Source organism: Oryctolagus cuniculus, chromosome 10 (assembly GCF_964237555.1).
Source record: "Oryctolagus cuniculus chromosome 10, mOryCun1.1, whole genome shotgun sequence".
In the NCBI taxonomy this organism is placed as follows: domain Eukaryota; kingdom Metazoa; phylum Chordata; class Mammalia; order Lagomorpha; family Leporidae; genus Oryctolagus; species Oryctolagus cuniculus.
The window spans coordinates 31,915,371-31,937,213 of record NC_091441.1 but is presented as its reverse complement, the minus strand read 5'-3'; the positions used below and the strand labels follow the sequence as shown (position 1 = coordinate 31,937,213).

The following is a 21,843-nucleotide window of genomic DNA, read 5'->3' as shown; positions in this document are numbered from 1 at the left end:
AAGAACGCTGGATTAGTGATCTGGAAAGTTCATTGCAACTCTACTACTAACCACCACAGTAACATGACAATCACTGTTTGGCTCTCTTTTTCAAGAGAAGTTGAAAGAATTCAGATTTTATATAAAGAAAAATGGATTTACAAGCTTTGCAAGGGAATGGTGTTCTGTGTGTGAGTGTGCATTTTCTGACTAGTGCAAGCTCCCTGGGCCCTCACTTACCAGTTCAGTGACCTTAGGTAATTCATTAAATCTCTCTGCGCTTCAGTGTCTTTACAGCCTTTACAGTGAAATGAAGATAGTAAGACCTTGCTGGATTATCAAAAGAAGTAAACTGGACAAAACACCTTTTGCAATGCCTAGCACATAGAATGGACCCAAATAATGTTAGCTCTCTTTCCTCTTTTCTGTGAAAACCACTTAGCAAAAAAGCAGAATGGTTGGGGGGCATGGAGCTTAGAAAGCAGGAGGTTAGGGTACCCCCTCAACCTAAGTGAATGGCACAGTTAGAATCTGTAAGTCATGCATACAATGATATGTGTAGGTGCTTTAAGCAGATGGATTAAGCCCTACCCACAAATCAGCTACAGCCTACAGCTAATGACCAGCCCTGATCACTCATCCCTTAGTGCTCAAGGACTAGGTTTTGCAAGGGGCCCAGGGAAATCAACCCAAGACAATGATCCATTGCGTACAATGAAGGCAGTGGGAAGTGTGAGGTTGAGAGGAAGAAACAAACTGCCCTTGACCATTGGAGAATTCTCTTTTTCCTAAAGAGTCTTTTGTTAGGTCACCTGACAATAGAAGGCAGCATTGATGCAAGGAGCTGAGTACACACAGCCCTTGATTTATGTAGTCAAAGAGGAAGATGAGCACAAAGCTTCTGCTGTTGACTATCATTTCCCCAGCAAGACAATGCCTCGTTTGAATATTTGATCTTAGCCACTATTTGTTTTTATTCTGAGCAGCCATTAACCTCCTACTAGTTCCCCATCTTTTATAATAAAAATAGCAGTGTTAGAAAGGATAACAACACTCCCAGCATGGCACCCTCCCTGTGCAGTGTTCTGCATGGCAATGAAGGAATGAAAATGACAAGACACTCCTGTGCAGAATGATAAGGCTGCAGGGGCAGGGGGGACCAGGTGACTGAATGAAGCATCTGGAGTTATAGAAGACTAAAAAGGCGATTCATTAACAAGTGGTCCAGAATACTCAGTGCCTGATCAGACCCCACCCAGGTTCACAGATTGCCACGAGCTAGGGAGGCAGCTGGGACATGCATCCTAACACAAGAGGTCAGGACATCTGACCTCCAGGCTGAAAAACAGCCTCAGTGGCTCAGGGGAGGCAGAGCCAGGAGGAATCAGCAATTCTAGTTTCCATGCCACAACCTAACATCCAAGCCCCAAACTTTCATCCTGAATTTGACCCTGTGAGTCAGCTGTGATGTGTTCCCAATTCCCACATTGTTCCACACACAAACCAACTGCCTGTGTTCAGCATTTTAGTCTCCCCAGCACAGGGTCTTGTGGATGCTCTGTGAAGCCTGGTGGGAATCATGTGGTCCCATTATGTGATTTGATGATGCCTTAGGCATAGCCTGCACCACCATGCCTCTCTCAGCTCAGTTGACCTTGAACCATGAAATCCAACCTTAGGTGCAAGAGTTTATGTGGGATTTTAATTCCTATATATTAGCTAACAAACACCTTTGGAACATTTATTTGTGCAAAAATAGATAGATAAATAAGAGCTCAGATGTGGGGAGCAATCCGGACTAGACTGAGTTACTGGAATTAAGACTTGTTCTATGCATCTGCTCTCCCACAATATGGCGCTGGGAGAGAAGTAAACAGCTTCCGCACAGCTGCCTCCAGTTCAGCTAATAAACTGTAGGACTTGCTCCTGATTGGAGGAGAGCAGCGTACTCGGCGTGTGGGCAGCCGAGTTGGGATTGGCGGAGGAGGACTATAAAGGAGGAGAGAGACGGCATGCACCGGGAACATCTGAGGGAACACCTGTGCAGCCCCCCGAGAAAGCCGGCTGGCAGTGTGCCGCTCCCCTGCGGAAGTGGGGAATGTGGCCAGGGGGAACTGCCCTTCCACGGAGGTGGAAGGGATAGTAGCCAACCCGGGAAGAACCAGCAGCAAACCCGGGGAGGGCCGAGCAGACAAAAGAACAGCGCAGGGTCCTGTGTCGTTCCTCCACGAAGAGGGGGAGCGACATAATGGTGCCGTGACTCGGATATGAAGCCTAGGCAGGGCTTAGTGTCATTCCTCCATGAAGAGGGGGAGCGACATAATGGGGCCGTGACTCGGATATGAAGCCTAGGCAGGGCTTAGTGTCGTTCCTCCACGAAGAGGGGGAGCGACACTCAGAGGGTCTCTAGCCCCCTCCTTACCTTCTCTTCACTCTGGAGATGGTATCCATCAACTTTTTTCTTTTGCGTCCTCAAAATACATCTTTACCTCCCATGAACCACACCCTTTTCAATGTAGATTAAGGTTTGAGTTTTGCTTCCAACATTTACTGAGGGTCTACAGGTAACTCCTTGGCCTCCCCAAGCCTCAGTTTCCCCACAAAGACCTTATCATGTGCTGTTGTAGGAATTATGCAAAATAGTACCTCTACAGAGCATAATGCTGTACCTGTAAGAGAGAGAGCATGCAATAGATATTATTTTATAATTGATAAATTGTGTTACCTATACTGTTATCCAAACAGAGCCTGCCTTGAATGTAATCTCAGCTTGCATCTGTCCATGGTTTTGTCTATACTTGTCCCTTACCTTCTTCTATGCTGACTATAAAAGCTTTAGTCATTTTTAAGTCATCTCAAATGCATTCAGCTCCCTAATTCTTCATATGAATGTGTTCTCTTTGTTTAGCTCTGAAACAGCAGAGCTCCATCCTATTCTCTATGGTACCTACCTTTTTCTATCACACTTCTCTACTTTGTACCTGTGACTGGGCTGAAAGGATCAAGACAGTTGAGAACATGCAGCACCCTGCTCCTGACAGATATCAATACATTATTTTATGCGTTATTGTAAAGTTTCCTAATATCTGTATTTGGGGGTTGGTAAAAAGTTTAAATAAATATGATCCAAACTAAATTACTATCTGAGGGACTGCAGGCCCCTCAAAAAAGACAGGGATATAGTTTAAGGTCCCACGACATTCAAGCCCTGTCTAACAACAAGACAAAGGCTATGGGATGCATAGAGATCCTGAGTGGATGCTGTGGATGGCCATGGTTTTAAAAAGGAAATGAAGTATGGTGTTTCCTCCTGCGAGAGGGGAAAGGTGGCTGATGGGAAAGGGACAGGGGTTGGTCTGGCCACCTTCTCTATGCCTTCAATTCACTTCATGCTCAAAACATTTATCCCTGGGTTTGTGGCTTTCTTCAAACCCAGCTTGTCTTCTCCACCTAACAGGTCCTCTTCCCTATCTCTGTGGGATATTCTTGGGCTTGGGAACCACTCTCTCAACCCTTATTTCTTACATCTTCTCATCACAGTGGATCCCGTATCTAAACATCCCCCTTAACTTTGTAGATTATGTCCTATACAAGTCTTTGGGGGCAGACATTATCTTCTCTTCCTTGATTGGATTCACTTCTAGCCTCAGAATGGATCCTTAAGAAGTATTTGCTCCAAGTCCCATAGGTTGAGAGTCCCTCTTACAAATGGAGGTTGTCCCCCAAGAGGAGGAGAAACTCAGTCTTGACAGCTCTGAAATGCTGACATCAAAAATTGTTAACTAAGGGAAAAGTTGGAAGACCTATTTTATATTTCATGAACTAAAGAAGCAGATTAACTCGATTTAATCGGGAAATCCTGCATAGCTTTGTTGTTGTTGATCATACCATTCTAAATAAGCTTCATCCACTAAACTGTTTGCACATGCAGATAGCTCCACTGGGAACCTGAAATTTGTTGGACAGAATCAAATGCAGGGAACACCCTAGAGCCCAAGCACTACTTGGAATCAGGGCATTGTTAGCAGGTTTACTAACTGGCAGCCTGGAGGCAATCTATTTTATTAAGAGATTGAAAAATAGTTTAAGAAACCAGCATGTGAAGATTTCAATCAGAAATAGATGGGCACTTTTTAAACTGCAATTGGTTTCTAAAGAATGGGCAAGATAAGAATTGATAGAGGTGAATAGCTATCAAAACGTGGGATGAAAAAAAGAAGCAAATTGCCACCTACTTGAAGTGAATAGCTCTTGTAATGTAATGGGTTTTAAACTTTAAAATTGTTTTATACTATGACATCCATAACAGTGGAAGTCAAGATTGCGAGTGTTTATTGGTTTTTTTTCCAATGGAAGATTGCCTGTTTGGTATTTGAATAATAATCTCCATATAAAAATATGGTAATGTAATTATGCTAACTAGTATTTTCTATAATTCAAGACTCTGTTTATAATAATATATCATATTTTGTAGTCAGGTAGGAATCCATTTGTCCTCTCCACCTGGGCCCAGAGATAGGAAGAGGAACTTTAATATACAGTTTTCTGCAATCTGGTCGTCTCTGAAGTTAGAGTTTCCTGGAAGGTGATACAATAAATCATACCAGAAATACCCTCATTTACCACATGCTGCCAAGTGGAGAAGAAGCAGACTCTTCGAAGTCGTGCAGATAAACTTACTTTGACCAAGTTCATAGGTAGAAATATGCTAGCATGAAGATATCAGCCAAAATGAAGGCAAAGGAAATGAGTGTTCTAAATTATTTTGGAGAAAAGGTCAATTACATCTGTTATTATACAGTGTGTTGGTGAGCAATGTATGTCTGAAAAGTGAGTACCTCATCAGCTAGTATTATATCACACACACCAAAAAATACAAATTGTTAAGTTGTAGATGGGCCTATACTCCACTGAGCTCTCTTCTAAATTGGCATAGTACTAAAACAATTTTGGTAAGACTGACCATCGTTCTTATTTTATACCAAGAATATCAACAACTATGGAGCCCTTGCGACCTTCCAGTGCCAGAGTTTTCCATTGACTGAGACATGAAAATACTGATTAATAGAGCAATAGCAACCCATTGGGTAGTGTCTAGAGGATTGTCTCAGGGATCTATATGAACACTGTTGCAGTTAATAGCCTTAATAGCTAGGATGAGACTACAACAAACTACAATTTAAGTAAAGTGGTAAATATATTGTGAGGTATATCTTGATACAAATGGGTTGCTATGGCTAGTACAACAGGCCAAATTGAACTTAAAATTTATAAGGCTAAATACAAATTCCTGTGCTTAGGTTTCTAAGAAATTGAACATCAAGGAAGCATGTGGTAGGGATGACTTGGTTAACAGTGAAACAGGACATACAAGGGGTTTCTATTAACAGTGATTCCATACCCAGAGAGAGGGGGGTGATTGCCCTTCATGAATGTGACACCATTGGAGTTTGTATTAAACTTGGAGGTACCACCCTTTAATGGAGAAGTTGATAAATTGGAGTGAAATGCCAAGAATAGTGAATGAGAAATGACTGCAAAAAATAATATCATTTACATATTTAAAAACTAGCTTTTTTTAGTTACATCAGGGGCATTCAGGTTAATGAGAAAATGGACTCATTCCAGGTGACTCCAGAAAACTAGTGTAGTTCTCTGTGTAGGAACAGCTGGATCTGTAGAATACCTTTCTGTCCTCTGATGCCCCTATAGCCCTTTGCATCTCTTAGATAGGGACAACAATGAATGTGTTCCCTCTACAAAAAAGGAGAGCTGAATAGGGAAGAATTTTAGGAAAAATCAAGAAAACATTACAGGTCAACCCTACAGAGACAGGAGAAGACCCTTCCAAACAGTCTTCACTATGTTTGCCACCATCACTCTTCTCTTCTCTGCTCCCAGGGCTTCATCCCACAATTCTTATCTGCTCATAGAGGAGTTTGAAAATATTGAAGTGACTGGGAGAAGCATGTTGATTCAAACAAATTGCAGCATTCTCATTGCCTTCCTTTTTTGTTCCACAGAAGTGACAGGTGATTGAGATACTGATAAATCCATGCATTTACAGCCCTGATTTCCTGGGTAAATAAGTGGGATAGCTTCAGTAATTAGATAATTAAAGCAAAGTGGAGGGGCCAATAGGACCCCAAACTGAGAAAGGATAGTGGATAAAACTAAAAGATGTGTATTCACAGCAAAATGCAAATGTCAGGGAGAAGGGACTTGGTTTTGTCGAACTAAGGGGAAAATGGAAATGAAAGATACACTTGAACTTCTTTGCTCTCAAAATATGTTGATCCCTTACTCAGGAATTTAGGAAACATTGGGAAGGAGAAAGCAGAAGCTGGAGTTTTCTTTTAAAATTTATTTTGTTTCAAAGAGATCTTCCAACCACTGGTTCATCCTCCAAATACGTACAACAACCAGGACTGAGCCAGGCTGAAGCCAGGAACTGAGAACACAATCCACGTCTCCCATGTGGGTTTCAGAAACCTAAGTACTTTAGCCATCACCTGCTGCCTTCCAGATGTGCATTATTAGGAAGCTGGAATCAGGAGAAGAGCTGAGAATTGGACCCAGATGCTCCAAAATGGGATGCAATTGTTCCTAGTGGTGTCTTAAGTGCTGCACCACATGCCTGCCCCTGGAGTTCTTTTTTCCTTCTATTGCCCTATCTTCCCTTTCAATGCCTCACATGCATGTACACACACAAACTTGTCTCTGCTTGTCCTTCCTTTTTATCTTCTTTCCATTTCCCTCTCATTCATATTGTCTTTCTAGCATGGTCCTTGAGGGCTGATGTTGAACTCCAAAATTAGTAAAAAGCTACCAGAGAGAGAATTAACTAAGACACTGCTGTTATCTTCAGAGCCCAAGGGAGAAGAAAAGAGAGTGGGGCCATAGAGCTGACCTATCCTTGTTTTCAGACAGTGGGAACCCATCTCATGGAGATAGTCATTAACCCAGGAACCCAGGCTACTTTCTCTTCCTGCTGATGGGCAAATGAGCTCCTCTCCAAAAGCCAGGTATGGCACCATGATGGAAACACTGGTAAAGTCCCTGTCCCATTCAAGTTTCCCATCTGGGAGTCACCACATCCTCCGGCCCCTAGCCACCCCCATCCCACTTGGCCCCTATCTGTCTTTCCCATGCACACCAGACCCACACTAAAAGAACTTAGCCACCAGCATCCACCTTAACCAACAGCAGGCAGCTGTTGTCCTCATACTGTGTGCTCACTACATTGGAATCCCTGCTAACCACATCGTCAATGTCTTAGCCCTCAAAATCACCCAGCATTTCCCACTTTATTGATGAGGATGCTGAGATTCGAAGACAATAAGTAACTTCTTGCATGATAACAATTCCCAGAAGAAGCACAATGCCCATTGTTGGTGTATGTGAAACACTACTGCCTTCCAAGGACCTTGAAAAGTTGGGTTCTAAATATGCATACCCCCTTGGTTTCCTGTCACCCTTCTCTCTTCAGTCCTACATCAAGTAAAATACTGCACAATAAAAAAAAAAACCTAGGGACTGTGCTAGGCTCTGAAACTATAGAAATTAACAGTAGCATAGCACCTTCAAGGACATAGAACAGTAAGAACAGACATCCAGCAAGTATACAATGTAGTAAATTAACTTGCCTATGGTAGGTGTTGATGTATGTTTGTTGAATTTGGTTAAATAAAATCACTTGAATTAAATCTCTAAAATCATTCCTCTGACAACAGGCATCCAGTCAGCATCCTTCTGCATGACTGATTGAGGCAGATCGTGGTGTGAGATGGGGGGTGGGGGTGGGGGAAGAAGGGGCTTACTATTATTATTACAACCACAAGAGTGCCTGTTTGCATGGAAAATATTAATGTCCACAGTGAAGAGGATTCACCTACTGTTATCTCCATCTGGTTTGAGAGAGTTCAGGGGCAGTTTTAAAGAAAGGTGTGGTGTGTGTTTGTGTGTTCATTTGTGTTCTTGTGTGTACAAGAGAAAGAGAAAGAGCAAGAGTGAATTTGTGAATGAAAGACATCTTGTCATAAGACTCTGGTAATTTAATAAAATTTATAATAACCAAAGAAACTGTTTAAAAACTACCTGTCCTGATGGAGGTGAAACACCACCACTTCCACTCAAACAAGTTGAGAATGAATTATGTCATTCCAAGAGTAAAAGTATCCTCATTGTCAGCAAGAAAATGGAAACTAAAGGCTTGTGTTTGTTCTATGATAGGAAGCCCTACAGGAACCTGAGTCTCTGATGCCAAGAAACTTAACTGTCTATGAATCCAGCAGGGAACCATGAGGGACACCCATCTAGTGCATTATTTCCTACATCAGGCACTGGGCAGTTTCTGTACTATATTTCCTTAATTTTCTCAATGAGCCTATATAACCCCAAGGTCCTCTTGCATCTCAAGATGAAATGGAAAAACAGTCCTGGCATAGAAATCCACATAAAAGTACCTGGTTTGCTGATCAGATTCAAGCATGTCATTAGCTTTGATTAGAATAAGGGATTTGGTGCTCAGTAAAGCATTTGGAAAAGAAATTCTACTGCTTCTCATGTTGTCTGCATTTTGAAAAATGTCAACAAGTAGTTATTGATTGAGCATCTACAATGTGTTGTGATGGGTGCACAGGATGTAGGAATGAACACAACCAACCATGCTCTTGCTCCTGTGATTCTTAGAGCCTAGTGAGGAAGAGATACCAATAAAATAGTACACATATTTATCTAAATAGTATAGGCTGGTCTCCATGATGTACTACTAAGGAAAAACACAGCAAAGAGTTTTGCCTACCTTTGGTGCAGTCTGAAAAGGGATGGCACCCTATTCGTGTTAGCACAGTGTTGGGGTTGTGGGCAGGCACAGGGATCACAGAGTGAAAGACCCAAAAGATAAGAGAAAACTCCAGGGAAAGAAATGATGCCAGTTCACCATTCACACCTAGCAGAGTCTCCCACAGGCTCTGCCCTACACAGAGCAATCCTTGGAGATCCCATGCTTTGTTCTTCTGAGCAAAATCACTTCCTTATAAAAGAGCAATTTAGCTTTGGAAAGTTAGGTTCAAGGTGCAGTGACTGGTTTACGGAATATTTCCCTTTTCTGGGGTTTACTTTGACATGATACAAATCCAGTTATAATATGGTGGCTTACAGGACACTAAAGAGAGACCTTTACAAGCTGGTCAAATCAAAAAATTAATAAAAATAGGTGGCTGGGACTTCCCGAAGGGCATGAATTTAGGTCTCCTTGGGCAGCTTAGCCTGTTCTTTTCCCATAGACATGGTTTTAAAGATTTTCAACTTCTTGCTTTTGTTCATGATCAAATCCAGAAGCAATTCTCAGCGACATTTGCCAATACATACAGTACATCTCATGTGGTTGCCCATTAATGCTCCATTCACCTCTACCACACACCCCCCAAGCCAGGTCAGTCAGTGGTTGCTAATTGCAGGACTATAATCACACAGTCATGAAGCCAGGTAGCCAGGATTTCCTTTCACTGCTTCTCAGCAAAACTGTTCCAGCTTGTTAGAAATCAGAAGGATTCTCTAGGCACCAGACAACATGTTCACATCAGAAGTTAAGTGGGAGTATGCCCAGTCAGTGGGCAGTGGACCCACAAAGAACAGGGTCTAAATACCGCAGCTTCTAAAGCAGGCAGAGTTCTAAGAATGGGACATGCAGAAATGGACTTGGACACAATCACGGAAGAGATACATGACACTTGGTAAATTAGCCACTGGGAGCCTCTATTTCACCTATAAATGAGGTAACAAAACCTTTATCAAGGCTGGCACCACGGCTCAATAGGCTAATCCTCCGCCTGCGGTGCCGGCACACCGGGTTCTAGTCCCAGTCAGGGCGCCAGATTCTGTCCCAGTTGCCCCTCTTCCAGGCCAGCTCTCTGCTATGGCCCGGGAGTGCAGTGGAGGATGGCCCAAGTCCTTAGGCCCTGCACCTGCATGGGAGACCAGGAGAGGCGCCTGGCTCCTGGCTTTGGATCAGCGCGATGTGCCGGCCGCAGCTCGCCGGCCACGGCAGCCACTGGAGGGTGAACCAATGGCAAAAGGAAGACTTTTCTCTCTCTCTCTCTCTCTCTCACTGTCCACTCTGCCTGTCAAAAAAAAAAAAACTATATCAAAGATAAAACACAAGGAGTCACCCGGGATACAGACATGTTGTGCAATAAAGTGAAACAGTTGTTCCTTTTGTAACCTGGAGTTGTAAATGAGAATCCAGGATGACAGGCACTTTGAGTTCTTGGGTCTTGAGCTGGCATTGCCCTAGGACTTGGCTGTTAATCCCTACTCTATCTGGGAGAATAAAGAGCTTCCTGTAAGAGGAATACCAAGGCTGCCTTGTTGGTGCTGCGTTATGTTTTGACTTGGTATTGATCTCCCTCCCCATTTCTGGCCTCCTGTTTTTGCCTGATCTTTGAGGCTGGACCATTGGTTTGGAACCAGCTGCCCTGCTTCTGCTGGCTCCTGACTCTCCTTTCTTTTGTACAATTATGTTCTCTCCTCTTCTACTTGGCTCTCTTTGACTACATCCTAGTCATGCCAATGTTCCAGCCTAACTGGTTGGGAAAATAACAAGGTCTCTTTTTTCAAATATAGTTTTACATAATTTCTCAGCTTGGGAAATATTGAGAAGAGGCCCTTTCATGCAGAGATTCCAAGGATAAGTCTACAAGTGCTGTCCTGCAGAGGGACATTAGATTTAAATGATTTGGAAAAGGAATCAGGTCCAAACTGGCAACTGTTGTGCTGCCCTAGGGCTCCCTCTTTCCCCACCCAGTCAAAACCCTGACACAGGGACACCATGGCTGTGGAAGCAGGACCACCATGGGTCTTGGCTTCAGGACAGATGGTGGAGAATGCTCCTGAGGGTGGGAGCACTGGAACTTAGTGCTGGGTAGATGGTAAGATGAGGAGGCCCTAGAGGAATCTGGTCTGCTTGGCTTCAGTCAAAGGGCCAAGTTCAACTTTTGTGCATTAGTGCATACGTGTGCATGCCTCTCTCTCTCTCTCTCTCTCTCTCTGTGTGTGTGTGTGTGTGTGCGTGTGTGTAGTCTGCATGGATGGATACCAGGAGGAAGGGGGGGGTGTCCTCTGGACACAGAGTTCATAATTGAGGGGGTACTTTAGTTTTAAACTTGAATTGTTTCTCACCCATTTCTGATTAGGGATTCACTCTGTCAGAATAGTGTGAAAACATGCACTGTATTTGAGTGTTTCAAATGCATTCCCAGGCAGGGCTAAGCATATAAAATAAAATGAGAAGATTGAAGTGGGAAACCTTATTTTTCTAATGTCAGCTCTTGGCATTTGGTTTGGGGTTCTGCTAACTTCTGACAGAGGAAAAATATAGGACGAATAGAGGAGTGGCCTCTGGGTGCTGGGTTAGCGATGGGGGTGTCTGGCTGCCACAACCAGGCTGAGGAGAACTCCCGTTACATCTGGCTGGTCGTGCAGGGAAAAGCTGCAGAACTTGCAGAACTGAGTTTGAATCCTGTGTTGGCCCCTTACCAGCTGTGCACCTTGGGCGAGTGGCTTCACTTCTCTGAGCCTCCTTATTGATAGAATGAGGGTAACGCTGCGCAGAGGCTTTGCTTGACTTTTACACTCTGCTCTGACCAACTCAGTGGCTTAACCCGTAGAACCTGATGGTCTCAGAGTTCTGGAGTGCAGAAGTCTGAGATCAAGGGGTGGGTAGAATTGGTTCTTTCTGAGGCTGTGAGGAAGAACCAGTTCCATGCCACTCCCCTAGCTGTTGGTGGTTTGCAGGCAGTCTGTGGCCTGCCTTGTCAAACAGAAGCATCCTCTATGGCCCTGATCTCATCCTCCCCTTCATGTCTCCATGTCCAAATAGCCCCTTTAATAAGGATATTAGTTGTGTTGAATGAGGGGTCCACCAAACTCCAGTATGATCTTATCTTAGCTAATATCTAGTTATATCTATTGACCCTATTTCCAAAAAAGATCACATTCTGATATCTTGGAGGTAAAAACTTCAACATGTGATAGGCTTTGTATAAAAATTAAAAAGTGAAACAAACAGAGAATCTCCCTTACCACAGTTCCCACTATAAGTAAGTATTCAATAAAGGAAGCTATTACCAGTATTATATTTTTTCTAAGTTTCTATTTGTTAAAGAATCATCCCTAGGCCAGATGGATAAAATCATTACATCCCATATACACTGACGATGTCATCTACATTACCCAGGATATGTAGATATGGGGCTTGGAGAATACTGTTGGAGGAATCTGTAGTTTTAGCCATTTGGGTTTGTGTCCCATGACCATGAAGAATGAGGAGTATGGATGATGGAGGGTGAGTGGGAAGAAAAGTTTATTGAGCAAAAAGAGAAAGCAAAAACAAAAGTTCCTGGAAGCACGTAGAGGGGCCCCCAGAAGAGGTGGCCCATATGGGAAAGTCAGGTGTTTATATCCTCTGGGTTGTGAGGAAGTTTGTACAGGGTTTTGCAAATGTGTCAGTTAGTCCCACTGTCTCATTGCTGGGGTGTTGGTGTCTGGAGCTATGGGTCCAGCTGCCACTGCATTCTGTTCTTTTCATTTCTCTGTTTTGATTTTGAGTAGTGGGGCCATTTTGTTTCTGGCATATCTCTCTGCACGTCAGGCTGGAGGCTCCTTCAGGCTTGAGTTTTTTGGGTCCTTTGTGTTCCTGACTATCTGCCTTGGGTTACATCTTAGCTGTCTCCTGTCTCTATTGATAGCAGGTTGTGGAAATTTTAAGCTGTGTCTATACAATGTCAACACATGGCCAGCCATACTGGAAAATGTATGGTTTTATATGAGAGGACATCAAAAAGTTCATTGAAAATACATATTGTGAGAAAAAACTATGGCATGGACTTCAGAACTTTTGCACCAAAATAAACTTGTCTTTTAATTCCATCTATCAAGAATTTAGGAAGTTATCTCATATGGCCATATTTTGAAAACAATTTGGGAAAATCTCCTGGCTCTAAAGTCTAAATCCTGGCCTGTGACTATGAGATTCATTGATGGTTTAAATTAATAGTTTCCCCCTGTACTTGTTGCCACTCAGCCCTTATTTTCTATGTATTCCCTGTCCTTCTTTGAAATAACAGACACCTGATTGCAAGGGAGCTCTGAAAGGGAAGGAGAATGGGCTGGTGTTGTGGTGCAGTGGGTGAAAGTTATCACCTGATGCAGCTGCATCAGAACTCTGGTTTGAGTCCCAGCTGCTCTGATTCCCACCCACTCCCTGATAATGTACCTAGGGAAGCAGCAGAGGATAGCCCAAGTACCTGGGCCCCTGTCATCCATGTGGGAGACCCAGAGGGAGTTCTGGCTCCAACTTCAGTCCAGTCTAATCCCAGCTATTGCAGCCATTTGTGGAGTGAACCAGCAGATGGAATATTTCTCTCCCTCCCCCTCTCCCTCTCCCTCCCCCTCTCTCTCTCCCTCTCCCACCCCCTCCCCCTTCCCTTCCCCTCTCCCACCCCCCTCCCCTTCCCCTCTCCCTCTCCCTCCTCCTCCCCTTTCCCTCTCCTACCCCCCTCTCCCGCCCCCTGCCCCTCCCCCTCCCCCTCTCCCTCTCCCTTTTCTCCTCCCTCTCCCTCCCCTAACTCCCCGCCTCCCTCTCTTTCTGTCACTCTGCCTTTCAAATAAATAACATAATATCTTTAAAATGGGGGAGAGGGAAGTGAAAGAGGTTTTTCCAGGGTCTATGCCCTGTGGAAAGAAGGAAATTCACGAGAACATACCTGGAGAAGATCACCTGGAACAGGTAAAGTGGCCCCAGGAAGAGAAAGTGAAAGCACAATAGAGCAAGTGTCACCAATTTTCCAATGTTGACTTTGTCATAAACAAAGCAGGTTGGAGTCCCCTGTGAGCCTGTCGGTGATGCTGCTGCATTCACAGGCAGGCTTCTGCCGTGCTTCCAAACAACCTCAAGTTCTGCTGCAGAATTTTCCGATGCACCAACAGCATCCTGAATAGAAGACAAGTTGGGAGCTCTGGCCTGGGTGTCTGGAGCCTTACTGTGTGAGTGTGGGCAAGATCCCCCCACCCCAGGCCTCGGTGGCCCCCTCTGCAAACTGAGTGTCTGAACTACCTCCTCCCTGGCGCCTACATGCTTTGATATTCTGAGCCTGGCTCAGGCCCAGGCCCAAAATGAGTCAGAAAAAAATTCTGCTGAATTATGAGTGTCGTGAAGGATAATGCTGTCCTCAGCTTAGGTTTCCTCCTGGCTTGGCTGCTGCTGTACTTGGGCTGTGTGTCTGCAGCAAGGCTATCGCAAGGGAGGAAAGAAGGCAAGATCAGCTGCCTGTATTGAAAGAAGAATGAGAGTGAGGTGCCTCTGATGGGAAGGCCGGATCGGACCTGCTCAGGCGTCTCTTTGAAGCGTGCACGCACACATTCCCTAAATAGTGCAGGAGTCAGTTTCTCTATGTTACATCTTACCTAATAGCTACAATAAGAAATCGTAGGATCTTCTCTTCATGAGCAGGAGCCAATCATGAGCCTCACAGGTAGTTGTGAGTCTGTAGCTTTTTAAGAACCTACCCCCCTTCTAGAGCCCTCTGGAGATTGAGAAAGTGGAAGAATCTCTCATGAAGTCTCCACCCATATCAAAGTAATTGGATCACCCAGTCAATTCAGTGAACAATCCATTGGTTCAATTTCCTTTTGTAAATTCAGATTAGATGGCCAGTGCCTAGTACAATGGCTAGCACCAAGTCATGTGCTTCCAAAATATTTCTTAAATGTGTTCATCAGTGAGTGATTCGAACAATAAGAAAATGATGGGCAGGTGGATGGGAACTTTGTAGTTAAAAAAAAAAATAATAATGCAGCCGGCGCGCGGCTCACTAGGCTAATCCTCCGCCTAGCGGCGCCGGCACACCGGGTTCTAGTCCCGGTCGGGGCGCCGGATTCTGTCCCGGTTGCCCCTCTTCCAGGCCAGCTCTCTGCTGTGGCCAGGGAGTGCAGTGGAGGATGGCCCAAGTGCTTGGGCCCTGCACCCCATGGGAGACCAGGAAAAGCACCTGGCTCCTGGCTCCTGGCTCCTGCCATCGGATCAGTGCGGTGCGCCAGCCGCAGCGCGCCGGCCGCGGCGGCCATTGGAGGGTGAACCAACGGCAGAGGAAGACCTTTCTCTCTGTCTCTCTCTCTCACTGTCCACTCTGCCTGTCAAAAAAAATAATAATAATAATAATAATGCAGGTGAATCTTTCTGATCTTGCCAGATTGACATGGTTTTCCATAGGATGTGAAAGACATTTATGGTAGAGGATTCAACTGTTTATTCCTTAGGGCTCAAAACAAAGGTGCTTGTAGTTGACGTATGGGACTTTCCCTCACTTGCTGTTTAAACTTAGGGAGTTACACAACCTCTCTGTGCTTCAGTTTTTCCATGTTTAAAACAAGTATAATCATTGTGCCAGCCTAACTTGTAGGAATGGTGGAAAGATTAAATGCAATAATATATGTGAGCGTTAATTGTAGTTTGTAGTACACCAAGCTACAGATTATGTGTGAGGAGTAGGTAACTGCCTTTGTGGCATGATTTCAAGAAGCAGATGGCTCCCTTCTCTCCAAAATAGTGTCCCATTGAATAGCAGTATGCCTAAAATTTCTACTCTTAGAATTCCTTTTAGACTAAAAAAATGTCCAGAGAAGTCCTAGTGGTGACATGAAAAGGGGAACGTGTTCATTCATGAACTACTAATTATTCCCTTCAAAAGGCAATGCAGTATGCATGGTCGTTGTGATTAGTCTCCTTACAAGAAGAAGAGCCCAGAACTGTCTCTTTCCACATAGTGACAAGATCGCTATCTGCAAGCAGGGAACAGGACCTTCACCAAAAACACAACCACACTTGCCACCTGGTCTTGGCCTCCCAGCCTCAAGAACTGTGAGAAATAACTCTTTTAAGTTATCCAATCTATCATAGCAGCCTAAGCTGACTAATGCAAATGTGATAGGCAGTTTGCAAAGTCTTCCAATATTTGCAACAATACTGCAATAATTTTCACCTGAAGGACAGGACTCCTCTTCAGGTAACCCCTTCCCCAGCTCACACAAGTCAGTGCAGTGTTGACTTGCCTACGCTGTAGGTGAAAGCCAGGATGACTAGAAGATTAGGGAAGGTCACTGGAAAGAGGTCATCCAGAAATGAGATACAGAGAGACAAATATAATGGGATGGAGAGTGAGGAGAGGGAAGTTCATTCCTGCTTTCTTGAGACTGGGACCATTTTTATGAGTCCCTGGCTTCCTGGCTCCAGCCTCCTTCTTCCCCATACCCACTTAGTACCAGAAGGAGCCAAGGAAGAGAGATTTCTCCCCCTCCTCAGGAAAGCTCTCTGGTTAGGGCTCCTTAATTTCCTCCCAGCACTATGTGGTTTGGGATGCGGGAAGCTGTTCCTTGTGTCTTGTTCCCTGATCATAGCTCTTGGGACCAGGCATTACCTCTGGAAATACATAGGCTCAAGGAGGAAATGCCCAGCTAGGGAATATAAAGGCACATTAACTCGTTTCTTTCTGGTCTTAGAAATCATTTTCCTTTTTAGTTATAACCTTACCTGGTCTCTTTGTCCCAGGATGGAATCAAGGATACCACAATGTCTGGCAGACAGCAATCTCAGGATAGCACACTTGTCCAGTGGGAAGATGGGAAACAGAATAGAGCAAAGAGACTCATGAGGGGGAAAAAAATAACAACTATATGCAGTCCCACATTTGGATTGCAGCAGAGAGAAGGGTTAATTGGAGATTTTCTTCTCATATCTTATTGAGATCATTTTATGGCTCCAATCTCAAGGGAAGTGAGCAGTTTGCACATTTACCGTTTCCTATCAGTCGACCATCTGTAGGCACCACCTTTCACAAAGAGCTTATACATTAACTGGTCACTTTATCATTGTAATATATTTGGGAAATCAAAAACCAGCTGTTATAAAGCTATAAACTGGAGTCTTTATTACATATTGTTTATCATTGCTTTAGCATTTGGAGATTCATAATGTGCGGACTTTGAGATCTATCTGTATTGCCAAGGAGGCCAAAGTTTATTTCCCTAATAATATGCAAATGGAGCCTTTATACCAGATAATGAATAATCACTTTAGATTAAGGGCTGAATTTTCCTTTAGTGGTACTGGCAGTGCAGCCTTTTGCATGCAGTTAATAATTAATTTAAAGAATTACCACTTCAGTGAGCCCTGCTTACATTATTTATTAAGTGTAATTAAAGTATTTATTAGTCAAGTAATAAATGAAGAACAACCCCCAGCACCTTAACAGTGCTGTAAAATCATCACAGACCATGTTTATCTGCAAAGCAAGATTGAGTGTGGCTGAAGTGTGCTAATAGATTGCTGGCGATCAGTCAGTGTATCATCATGGGCCTCAGTCATGGATACGTCTGGTATGCCCACCTGTGTCCACCACAAAACTGGGTGCCTTGGCTTTTTCTCATTGTTGATTTCTTTGTGTATGTTTGTTGGTTGAGAAGCACAATAAAACAAACCTCCCATCCCCAGGGTCCACCGCGTGGATTGCTACACAGACAGCTGATACAACATTATTATCTTAAAACTTCTGAAAGCATCATCTACAATTAAAATGATTGCATAATACATTGCTAAAACCAAGACATTTTTGAGAATTAAAAATAGTTTTATTAATAATAACATGTAAACTGGGAGGGTTCTAGGTAAAATAGGAATTACTCTCCCAACTTTAAATGGTCTTATCCATTCAGCTGGTCGCTTTTAGCAATGAAAATACATGAAATAATTTGAAAGTCAGCCTCTACTCCTGATTTCCACTCATCACATGAGGTTTTAGAAAAAACCTAGACCTCAATTTCAAGCCCTATTGGACTGCATAGTGTTCCCCAGGAAACCTACCCCCAGTTCCTCCACCCAGAAGTGAGAGCTCCCTCCCTAGTTCCTACCCTGTTGCTTATACCTCTTGTGGTGCATACAGCATTTTCATTCATGTATTTATGTTTTAACTCCACTCCATGAAGTTTGCAAGCTCTCTGAGAAAAAAGGCAAACTGAATCATAAATGTTAGTTCTTTTGCTATTTTTACCCTGGGGCCCTGCTAAAAGTAGGTACACAGGAAATATTTACTAAATAGGTCTGAAGTTGGGGAGCACAATGCTCGTGTCAGTGATGAGGAGGGAGGGTGAAGTTTCAGTCCAGGATCGCTGACCAGAATCTGTCACTGAGCAGATGGGCCTGTGGAGTAGACATAAGTGGAGGAAGATGTGGCCAGCAGGCAACCATCCCAGGGGTTGTTCAGGTCGGCTTTGAGAATCATGTAAGAATGGGATTTAATTGGCAAATCGATGAGCGGAGCCTGAAGGCTCATTCTAGCCAGGTCAATGCTTCCTTGGCCCTCAGTGTCCTGTTCAGTCTTTTTAACCCTGAACAGCCTATCTGGAAAGTTCCCCACCCTATGCTCTTCTGACAAACAAAGATGAAGACAGCCAAGGTATAGACAGGGTAAGGCTTTCCTAAAGCCACCCAAATGGTGAGGGTCATCTCTCCCAGCCCTGCTTCTTTATCTACATGAATCCCACCTACACCATGTTCCTCCTCCTCTTGGAAGCCTTTTGGGACCACCCCTCTAACCATTGCAAAAATTCACATCGTCTGCACCTCTCATCTTGACCCTTTGCATCCCTGACATGCTCTGCTTCATGCAGGTGAACCTCCTGCAGTCTGGGACAGAAGGAGCACTCACCTTTTGATCCATTTCAGCACAGTGCTGGGTGTACCGTTATAACTCAGCAAGTGAAGTAAGGGGAAAGCAGACCTTACTCAGATTTTCCTGAACCCTTCTTTCTCCTGTCAGCCTTCCTGACTCACCCACCCCACCGAATCCCACCTGCAGAGAATCGTCGCTTATCAAAAGACACTGTCCTATTAAAAAAAGAAAGGAATTGATGTGAGGTCAAAGTTAAAAGAACTGAATGGCATTTGGGAAAACAAACCCAAAGCATCACACTGTGTGTTTTAATAACAGCCAATGCTCCCCGGCCCAAACTTGCGGATTATAAATTGATTTGTCTTTGGGCCCCTTTGCCGAGCTGTTTCTAGGCGACAGCCAGGTTGGCTGTATATCATGCACGCTCTGGCCTCGTGCTGTGGCCGCCTCCTCCTGACCTCTTAATCAAGCCGAGAGCTGGGGCACAGAGGAGATAGGCAATCACTTACAGAAACACCCAGCTGGCGTCGGTCCCACAAACCATCTGCCTGTCTCACTATGGTCAGACTGACTGTCTGCTAATGCCCCCTTCTCCCATGAGCCATTTATATATTCCCCCAGCCTTTTTTTAAAAAGTGCAAAACAAATAGCATTATTGGACGTGCTCTGCTTGGCTGCAGCTGTGAATCACAAAGTTGGAAATCCATCCAAGACGGAGCCAGACAGCACATTCTCTGCTTGGTTGGGGCACAGTCCAAACTGCTGATCTAGCCTCATTTGATCTTTGATATTTTATTTATCTATAAATGTGACATGGCCTTGTTAGGAGACATCTTGCTGCGGTGCATTTTCCCATTCTTTTTGTGATTCCAAAGGGAAGGGGCCTTTGCTTTAGTCATAACCCAGGGTTGCCATTGCTTCTTGGCCCTGTCAGGAGGTAATCAGTCTGAAGACAACACAACTTGAGAATTATATACAGCTTGTAGCAGCAGCAGGGGAGGAGGAAGGGTAATAGAGAGCTGACTTGATTCCCCCTAGCTCTTCAATGCTTACCAAAGTTAGTCATAGAGCACAAATAGAGAGTAGTGAACAAAACCATTGACCCCACCATGGTTGTTCCATTCAAATAGGATTGAATGAGTACTTCTATGGGGAAAGCATTGTGCCCTCTGAACAGAGAATACAAAATCCCTACATCTGCAAGGTAACACTGTCAGTCCATTACTCACACAATCAACAAATCAATATTGACTGCATCCTCTATTCCTGTCTTAGTTTAAGTACCCTCAGAAGCAGAACCTGAGATAAGGATTTGAAAATCCATGTACTCAGAAATTGCAGGTAATACCAGCAAAGAACTGGGGAGTGTAATGAATTTAGAAAAGATAGGGAATGAAGGACGTATCATTTAGCCTGTTACTGGTGTGGGCCACTAGATTCTAAGTCTCATGGAAACTCTGGGAAGTGGTGCAAAATACATGACTCAGAACCATTGCAAAAGGTAAGAAAGCTGGGGTGCTCATACACCAACTCCCAAGAGGGTTTGAGGGTTACTCCTTGGGGATGATAATTCTTTGAAACTTTGGCCTGCCACATGTACAGAGTAGGCTCTCCCCAATGGGGGCTGGAAGCAGAACACCTTTAGGCACAAAGATAGAGATATTGGCAACTGTAAGTTATGGAGCCAAGGAGTATGGGCAGGGCCCTGAAAGCACCTGCTACAAATCCCATCCCAAAGAAAAGAAGCCCAGGGAAAGCAAGAATTTGAAGATGCACTATCAGCTCTTCACACAACCAGTATGGAAAAATGAAACTGCCCCAAAACAACCTAATAATCAAATACATAGTTCCACAGTGAAGACTGGGAAAAATAAAAGTTCCAGGAAAGGAAAAATAACCATGGGGAAAACCTATGAAAAAAAACTTGGAATTCAGTTAGGATTTAGATTATGGAAAGGAGGGGAATAAAGAATAGGATACAAGTTATTTATTCCCAAAATTAGGTCTAAAAGTCCAAATGAAAATAAATAATCAAATTGAGGTCAATGAGTTCTTTTATGTTCAGATCATCATCTTAGAGATAATTTATCTATATCTACAATTACACTCTAAAACATTTTTCTTTAAACTTTTTGGCATCTCAATTCAATAGTTGAGACATTTGGATGAGAGTTCCAGATTTCTCCTCTGAGATTTTTTTTTCAAAACCATAGATTATCAAAAAAAAAAAAAAACTGATCAAAGGACCAAGTGCTTTCTATTTGAAAGGTCACATGGCTGGTTAGGAGAGTGACTGCCTTCTGATTTATCTGTTCACCCATCCTGCAAATCCCATGTCAGCCAACCAGAACACTTTAGAATTTGGGGACTGCTTAGGGCAGGGGCAGCTGAGGGAAGTCTTCTTACATATCCTTTGACAGAGAACTACACATGTGAGTAAGAGACACCGTCAGGTTCTGATATGACCCAGAGTAGAAGGCACACACTCTGCAGAGGATTAACAAAGGGCTAGAACTGAAAGAAGCCTGGGTTTGAATCCCAGGTCTGCCATTTGCCAACTTTGTGACTAGGCAACTTGACCCCTGTCAACCTGAGTTTGCTCATCTATGAACTAGAGGTAATCCTATCCACTGTCAGAGTTACTACAAAGATCACAATTGAAAAGGACAGTGCCTGTAAGCTACAAGATATGAACAACTCCAAATACAATGATGATGAAGAGCAAGGGCATCAAAAGATGCCTTATTGCCAGTCATCGAAGGGTACATGCCCTTCTAGTTCTGGCACTGCTCCTCACTTGATTTTTACATACTATGGACTAACTCTATTGCTCTATGAATGATAGAAATTTGGTCTTTCTGTCTGAGGTCCTGCATTTTAGTTAATATATGCATTTTAGGTTCAAGACAAATAACACAACATAAAAAGCAATTGGACTTTAAGTTAATGCCATAGAAGTAAGAATTTTTTAAAATCTGACATTTTATATCTTTATTATTCTTGTCATTTTCATTTTTTTAATTTTTTAAAAACTTTTATTTAGTAAATATAATTTTCCAAAGTACAGTTTATGGATTACAAAGGATTCCCCCCCCCATAACTTCCCTCCCACCAGCATCCCTCCCATCTCCCACTCCCT

The 21,843-nt window shown here is 43.6% G+C and overlaps 1 protein-coding gene and 1 long non-coding RNA gene across 3 annotated transcripts in view; one reads left to right on the top strand and one right to left on the bottom strand.

Moving 5' to 3' along the window:
- The window catches only part of LOC138844028 (uncharacterized), a 78,513-nt gene extending 56,827 nt beyond the window's left edge, over positions 1 to 21,686 (bottom strand). The window contains exons 1-2 of one of the 2 annotated variants that reach the window (XR_011379349.1): positions 16,568 to 21,686; positions 13,746 to 13,972 (exon numbers count right to left, since the gene is read on the bottom strand). This is a non-coding gene — a long non-coding RNA (uncharacterized lncRNA). Of the gene's footprint in view, positions 1 to 13,745; positions 14,785 to 16,567 lie in introns of those variants that run through there. The other variant, XR_011379348.1, reaches the window with a different exon arrangement.
- The window catches only part of LOC108177141 (urea transporter 2), a 431,437-nt gene that overhangs the window by 225,316 nt on the left and 184,278 nt on the right, over positions 1 to 21,843 (top strand). The gene's annotated exons all lie outside the window — the stretch shown is intronic.